Source organism: Notothenia coriiceps, unplaced genomic scaffold (genome assembly GCF_000735185.1).
Source record: "Notothenia coriiceps isolate Sejong01 unplaced genomic scaffold, NC01 NC01_scaffold00004795, whole genome shotgun sequence".
Classification (NCBI taxonomy): Eukaryota; Metazoa; Chordata; class Actinopteri; order Perciformes; family Nototheniidae; genus Notothenia; species Notothenia coriiceps.
The window spans coordinates 713680-721989 of NW_011337496.1; the positions used below are offsets into that span (position 1 = coordinate 713680).

General features: G+C 40.4%; 1 pseudogene; it reads left to right on the forward strand.

Annotated features, from left to right (window-relative positions):
- The first annotated feature begins 2701 nt into the window (after nucleotides 1-2701).
- On the forward strand, nucleotides 2702-3760 carry LOC104942584 (acid-sensing ion channel 1 pseudogene; annotated as a pseudogene).
- The last annotated feature ends 4550 nt before the right edge of the window (nucleotides 3761-8310 follow it).

The window sequence follows — 8310 nt, forward strand, 5'->3', positions numbered from 1 at the left end:
GAAAAATTGCAACCTTATTTTAGTCTTCTTTTAAATCTCATTGAATCCAAGCTAAACACTGCTCCCACCCATACCACTTTATGCAACATGATTGGGAGTATGTATGTTATATCATAGACCTGTGACATTCATAAGGATGTTCAAAATATGTTTGCTTTTTTAGTAGATTACGACAGGGTTTGAAATTAAGTGTGTCACTGAATGTTTTTACCAGTCACTTATTTATTTTTCTGAAATCCGAAACCCAGACCAATGGGACACGTCAGCACCAGACAGAAGTTTGCAACCTTATTTAGTCTTCTTCTTAAAGCCCATTGAATCGGGCTAAACTGCACATACAACTTTATTTAAAATTATCGAGGAGATGCCAAATGTAGGACGACATGCAAAACGACCGGGAGTATGTAATGTTCTCTCATAGACCGGGGCTTGATGTGCAAAATATGTCTCCTTTTTTAATAGATTATGACGGGGTTTGAAATTAAATGTATTCCTTATCCTTTCACTGAACATTTCCTCCAGCCACTTATGTGTCTGCCTCTTCTGCAATCTATTTAGATCGTTTGTTTGTCTCTGCAATATTATTACATCAGTCTGTCACTCTACAGCAGTGTAGTGAGACGTTTTCCTAAGAAAGACGAAAAAAACCATAACTTGAGTAAATGATTTAGTTACAGCTATGTGGACTAACATGTAGTTACATTATTTATTTCACAGGTAATACGTTTTATTTCATGCTGATGCATTAAAGATGGGTGATGCATCTTTCATGACATGAAGTCAATATTTTTGTTTTATTAACAAAGCTTGATTCAGCCTTGTTGCACAGCCAGATCCATTCTTCTCGCCAGTATCCAGCTGGGGACAGAATGTCATTGTTTATTCATGGACCAATCTAAAAGTGGCACATGTTCTTTTTCTTTGCTGTGCCTGATGATGACTTTGTTTTGGAGAGTAGCTCTGTCACACTTCTGCAAGGGTAGGTGACCCTGCCCCTTACTATAGTTGACGGGTTGTCTTTAAGTTTTTGACTGTGTGCTCTCCCTCTATTAACTTTATAGACATTTCATGGACCGTATTTCCTAGGTTTTATTAAGCAATTTTATAGACCAAAAAATTAAACCATGAATCAGGAAGATATTCATATTAGTTGTAATGAAACTTTAAAAGAAGATATATGGTTTAATAATGCAATGCTAATGATAAGAGCCATTAAGAAAACGGATAATATGAAATCGAGGAGGCAGACTCTGAAGGCGCTCAGGTTCATTTGTCATACTCACTCGGGCTTTGACATTCTCTGAAATATTTAAAACGATGGCAATTTTTTCCAAAATAAATACTGTAAATATGTTTTGGTCTGACAGTCAGTTGAATTCTTGTTAGAGTATTATTTTTGTCTGCAGGAAGTGCTGCTCTCTGTCTTATTGTTGGCATATGTTGACACAGTCTGTTTGCTCCGGGTTGCCAGATTTGTCTGCAGTCCACCGTTCTCAGCAGTGTGTATTTGGCTAAAGGGGTGAATACTCCACTCATTTTTGCGCTTGAATTCAGTTTTACTCGTCGACAGGATCACTCAGCCCTTTGAAGCAGCTGTAGAATGTTTGTTTGCAACCAGAAAAAATAATTCAGGCGCAAGCTTAATTTTCTGATTAACAAAGGTGAAAGAATTGCTAAATGAGAGATTGCGTTGAGTTAAAGATGCTAGTGGAGCAGATGCTTGCACGGTCGTAACAAAATGCCCATTTGAAAGATGTTATGCTGCATTAGTGACATTTTGGATCCATTGTTTTTGGAGCTTGCCTCATAGGAGGACTCAAATCAGGATATCTTGCCCTCTGCTAATGAGTTTTGACCTTTCATTCTCAAATCCATCCCTCATGAGACCCCAGCTTTATGGAAGTGCAATTCTAAATTGCTGTTTTACCCCTTTGATGTATTGTTCAATTGTCTTTCTCTTGGTATTGTCTGTTAAGATCCAGATGGTATATCCAGATGGTACTCTGTCCCCAGAGTCAGAACTAAACATGGAGAAGCAGCGTTCAGTTATTATGCTCCAAATATCTGGAACAAACTCCCAGAAACCTGCAGGTCCGCTGCAACTCTGACTACTTTTAAATCCAGGCTGAAGACTTTTCTTTTTGTCGTTGCTTTTAATTGAACTATTCATATCTTAGACTGCACTGTAACTTTTTCCATGTATTTTTTCTTTTAATGTTTATTTTATTAACTTTTCTTTTTAATGACTGATTTTAAATGCCATTTTCTTAATGTCTTTCATTTTTTGTAAAGCACTTTGAATTGCCTTGTGTTGAAAAGTGCTATATAAATAAACTTGCCTTACCTTGCCTTGCCTATTGGAGTTTTTTTCCCCTAGTGGTGTTTTATTTCCTTCTTCTTGCTGTAATGTGGCAATTTCTTTCTTTTTATTGGTCAATCCAGTGTTTTCCCTTTCACCAAGACATTTTGTATGGTGCTTTCCAATAAATCAAAACGACAGAAATGATAGCACTGTCCACCACATGGCACACACTCTCTGATTCTGTCTCTGTCTTTCTCTCCGTGTTTTCACTCGCGCTGCGGTTTTGTGTAGTGAAGCTGTGAAACTACAGTAAGTCACTCACAGCAGGGCGTCAGTCCACCCTCCTCTCCCCTCCCCTCCCCTCCTCTCCTCTCCTCCTGTCCACTGCCGATGCTGCCAGGCAGAAACAAACGCGAGCAGAGAAAAAGCTCACGACTCCTCTCCACCGACCAGAATAACCAACCGTCTGATCCCACAGATATTTTCTCAGTCATGAGTAGAGAAAATCTCCTGTCTTGACCTGAAAACCTACGGATTAAAAAAGGACTTGCGCAGCTAGAGGAACTCTTAATAAATGAGCTGAAGTGTCCAAAGGATTTCTTTCTCTTCTCGGTCTCCGGGTTTCTTCTTGTTGGCGTGCAGTGATGTTGCGTGCTTCACTGGACTCGAGCAGCGTATTCGCAGGCTGATGAAACACTTTGTCATTCCTTTTTATTTGCTTTACTGCAACCCAGTGAGAAACCTGCAAAACATCAGAGTGTAGTGCATTGGTGATGGACCTTCGACATTTGGGTTATACAAGCTTTTGCATGCCTGCTTCTGTGAATGCATCACTCCTGCTCACAGTTCCTGATCGTCTGACTTTATAAAGAGCGGCGGATGCTCACAATGTTTCCCCATCTGTCTGAATGAGGCATGGCGACCAAATTGCGCCAAGTCCAAGAGTGTGTGTGCACGTTCACACCTGTTCGGATGGATAATGACAGTTTATGCTACAGGTGAATGAATATCGGCTCTGTTTCTCCTGACAGCGAGTGTGTTGAAGCCGTTTTCTGACCTTAGCGTTCAGATCGAGCTTGTTGCTCAGTGATAATGGATCTCAAAGTAGAAACCGAAGAAATGGACACAAATCAACCTCCACCCATAGAAGTTTTTGCGAACAGCTCGACCCTGCACGGAATCTCTCACATTTTCACATACGAGCGGTTCTGCATCAAACGCTGCCTGTGGGTCGTGTGTTTCTTGGGGTCTCTGACCTTCTTTCTGTTTGTGTGCGTGGACCGGATCCACTTTTACCTAGAGTACCCGCACGTCACCAAACTGGATGAAATCACGACCCCGATCATGACGTTCCCCGCGGTCACCTTCTGCAACCTGAACGCGTTCCGCTTCAGCCGCGTGACGCAAAATGACCTGTACCACGCGGGGGAGCTGCTGGCCCTGCTCAACCAGAGGTAACACAAAACTGTTAAAATGGTGCTAAATGAATACCATAATTGATGTGGAAAGCCTTCTTGAAATGCATTCTCTCGTTATATCAAACATGTCCTTCTAAACTTGCCCCCTTCATAGATGGGCCTATCAAAAAGTGTAATATTGCCAATATCAGTGGTTTATAAACACATCTAATCAAATACTGTGCTGTAGTACAAACTTTAGTTACATGTAATGTTGTTTAGTATTTCCATGTTATGCCACTTTATACTTCCAATTAATAATACTTAAGAGAGAAATATGTATACTTTTTTTTATTGTTTCTTGACAGCTTCTTACTAGATATTCAGCATATTAAGAGTCAACACAAAATCTGTAAATGTGTTGTAAATTCTGTTACAGAATCAAATTGACCTAAAATGTAAATGTTCAAATAAGCAACACGTCGACTAGATTGACCAAAAAAGTCTCCTTACACATTACTGCATCAATTGTATGCATTTTGATCATAGTACATCCCAACCATACTACATGCTTTTGAGTAATATTTCCAATACAGGGCATTTACTTTAATGTTGTATTTTTACTTTTATCTCTGATCTGAATACTTCATCCACTGACAGCTGTGTCTCACTTATTCAACAAGCTCCAATAGGTTCTACCTTGTTGAGTCATTCAGGGCTTGGAGAGCAGGCTTGTCATGAACTAACTGAGGCATTATAATCAGAGAATGGCAGCCGTCGCGGGTGCAGCTGAGGGCTCTGGATGCCAGAGCTGCATGTTCTGTATGCTCAGGAGGAAAAAGATGCAGAGTATGCTTCCTTTGATCTTAACTGAGATGGCAGGTGCTCTGCGTATCTTCGTCAGTTGGGCTTTTGTTTGTCTTCTGTAACTTTAACAGAGCTGCAGGAAACTCCCCTAATGCATGTTGAATCCACTGAGCTGTCAAAGAGTTGACCTCCCTGGTTAAAGTTGATTTACATCATTTACAGATGGCTGTCCTATAGGGGCAGAGGAGACAGGGGAAAGAACTGACGGATAGGGAAAGAGGCTATTACTAAACATGACTTAAAAGCTGCTTGATTAACCTGTTGCTCTCCCTGTGTTGTTATAATATATGTCTTAATTTCAACAGAGGCTCCTACAATGAAACCAATCATCAATCTGGTATTCTTTGTTGCATTTAGACCAGTGCCTGTCACCTGAGAGCTCAACGACTCTTCTCAAATGATGGGAACCTCTGGCAGGCTGTCAGTTAAAGAGATGAAGGTCAGCGCAGTGACGAAGGCCTCTTATGGCCCTTTTATGAGCCAACTTCTATCCTAAATCTTTAATGAAGATCCCAGACTGAACACTAAAATTAGATTGTTTACTGTGGTGCTGGTGTGACTGATAATCAACTCTTGCCATCTGGATGGGTTTTTTAATGAATACATCTCCTAAACTCACATTTCCAGGCAGCGGTTGGCAAGGAAGACTTTTCAAAGTTGGAGACCAAAGAGATAGGATATAGAAAGATTGGGCTGAGTTTCCTTCTCCGTGTACTCATCTCAACTCTCACACGCTGAAATAGGTTTAGTGCTCATTATCCTGCCACCCTTGGCAAGGTAGAGAGGCAATGCAACGGCACACTTAGCTTTTATACCCCCGGCCGGAAATGAAAGTGCTTGTGGCATGAAATCCATTTAAGACTATTCTCCACCCACTCCCCATGTTTAAAGTCAGTGGTCTGGGAAATGTCTTGTGGCATGATATTTAAGCTGCACACATCCCGAAGTGTCAGCCTTTGCCGATCCCGTCGGCTCGTTCTTATGGGATTGTATTTCATAAGTGCCTTCTTGGCAGGTTTGTCCATTACACAAACCAAGGGGAGCAAGCCCCTCTCCTCAATTAAGTTCTCTTTCAATCAAACAAAAACCTTCTCTGCCTCTGCACGAGGGAGGTTTAGCTTCATCTTAATGTCACAAAAATAATCTATGGACTAATTTCCAAACTTTAATGAGACTAGCAGCGTTGATGTAATGCTTAAAATATTTCATTTGGTGTTAAATGTTCCTTTGCCCTTGTGAAAATGAAAATGAAAAGGGTTACTTATATGTTTTGCAACAGATGTAATAGTAGAATTTCATATAACACTATTGTTTACATACAAGTTAATCTCATTCTTATTACTGTATTGCACACAAACACACAGGTTGCAGTAATAGTGTTTTTCACAACATCAATAAAAGACTATTTTCCTACAAGAGTGGTCTCATTCATATGAGACATTTTCATTTGAGGCAGTGTTCTGAAAAAAAACCTCCCCCAATTTGCTCTTTGGTTAGTCCATTAAAATGGTGACATTTTTAATAATAGCACAGAGGGAGATCGCAGCGAGGGTAGAGGCTGGGCACATTTATGGCTATTCTGCTCTCTTTTGATACGAGGCAGCGTGGTCAGATTTTTTGCGAGCTCCATTAAATGAAAAGAAAATTTCCACTGATAATGCTGGGTGTTATGTGGGTTGCCTGGCTCCCCGCTCACATACTCACAGCCCTTTTATCCTTAATGTAGTGAAAAGAAAAGAAAAGGCTACGTCTGGACATAATGAAATATCACAGCAGTGGAACTGAATACCATGCTATCAATAATGTAATGATATTTGAGGCTTAGCTGTTACAGAAAACCATTCGGAGCGTATTATTAGGGATGAATATGTGATCAAGCGAGGAGACAGTCCATTGTCATTTATTTAATAATCAAATACATTCAAAACAATCACTTCACTGTAATACAGAATTAACTAACCAGGAGAAAGCATTTTCAGTATTACAATCGATATATGCATGTTCATTAAAAGTAGATTTGATATAAAAAACAAACCTTCTGGCATTGCTTCACTGGACACAACCTGTTCTTCACCAAACCACGGATGCATTAGAGACTAGCTGGTAAATATACTGGATCATTTAGCAGCTGAAGAGTTATATGTTTTTCTCAGGTGTTGGTAGAATTGAAAATCCCCCAAAAATCAGAGCTCGAAGAAAGTCAATAAACTTTATTTACCAGGCGATCAGAAACATGATTCCAAATGAATGACATTGTTGCTCTTCAACTGCTAGTCAAAAGGCACCTGGTTGCTAACAAATGCACCTTATTGACCTAAATAAGTGAGGATTTCTTCAAAGTTGAGCGTGAAACAAAGTAGTGGGTTTATTGCAGGTCTGAAAACAAAATACAGCAGAGGCTGAACCAAAGTATTGGACAATATTGCACTAGAGGAAAACATTCTGGGATCACCAAAGTGATTACAACTTATCCTGAGGGGGACACGAGTGTCTGAAACAAAGTTCAAGACAAACGATCCAATAATGGCAGCACTGGAGGTAAAGTCAAAGCATCACGAAACTAATTAGAAAACATTGTCTGGGAAACATTAAAGTATGTGGGAATCCATTATGGGTTTACCACTGGATAAGTTACAAGACTTTGACCTGCTAGTGGCGGTAGAATAAAAGCCGAGAGATTTCCAAAGTCTCTGGGTTCATCATCATTGTCTAACCATCAGGTAGTTGCCTATTTGTCTGCCATCTTTGGACCAATGCACATTATCTCTAATGATACCCCAAAACAGCATTTAAAGCATCTACAGCTGCTTATACTTATTTAGTTCTTGGCATTTTGATCAAACTTAATGTTTGTAACTTGTTTTGAAAGGAGTGACAACAAAAAATGAGAAGAGATAATTGTGAGTGAATTTTCTTAAAGGTCCCGTGTCATGCTTTTCCGGTTATTACCCGTCCCCTTATGTGTTGTGGAGGTTTTTCTGCATGTAAACGGTCTGCAGAGTCACAAACCCTCAAAGTACACCCTGTAGCGAGTAAAACTCTAACACAGAAAAGACCTGTCTATGTTGCCCCAGAACGCCTCGTTGGAGATTTCTAATTTTCCATTGTTTGCTTCCTGGGTTCTGTGACGTGAACACCCAAATCAACAACAAATGACCAGATTGGCCCAAATGGACCAATCTGCGGAGCGAGTTGGGATCGCGGAGAAATGCTCTCTGCAGACCCATTCTCACTGCGTTATAAACCTTTTTCTTACTCAATATCAAGCCGGACTTATTGTTTTTACTTCGGCTGTGAGTGTTTGTGTGTGTACAGGATGAGTTTCGCTGTGTCTCGCTGTATCGCCGACCCGGAAACCTGNGGCCCAAATGGACCAATCCGCGGAGCACCTCACACACCAGGATCCCTTGGCTAACTAACAGGGAGTCCCCATTGACTTGCATAGAGCTCCCTGAACGCTGGTAATAGAGTGGCGAAGTCACGCCCATCTACTTCCGGTCCATGGGACCTTATTTCGGAAAAAGTATGCATTGAAGTCAATGAAGAGAGAAAACGTATCTTTCGATCCTGTTTGAATTGCGCCATGAATTACACATATGATGTTTGTCAATCTTAAAAAATCATTTCCATGTCAAAAAAGTCACGGTTTGTCGTAAAACTGTTGAAATATAAGACTATGAAAAATACGCAACTAGAAAGACTACAAATCCCAGAGTCGCGTAAGTGATGTCATAACTGTTTTCC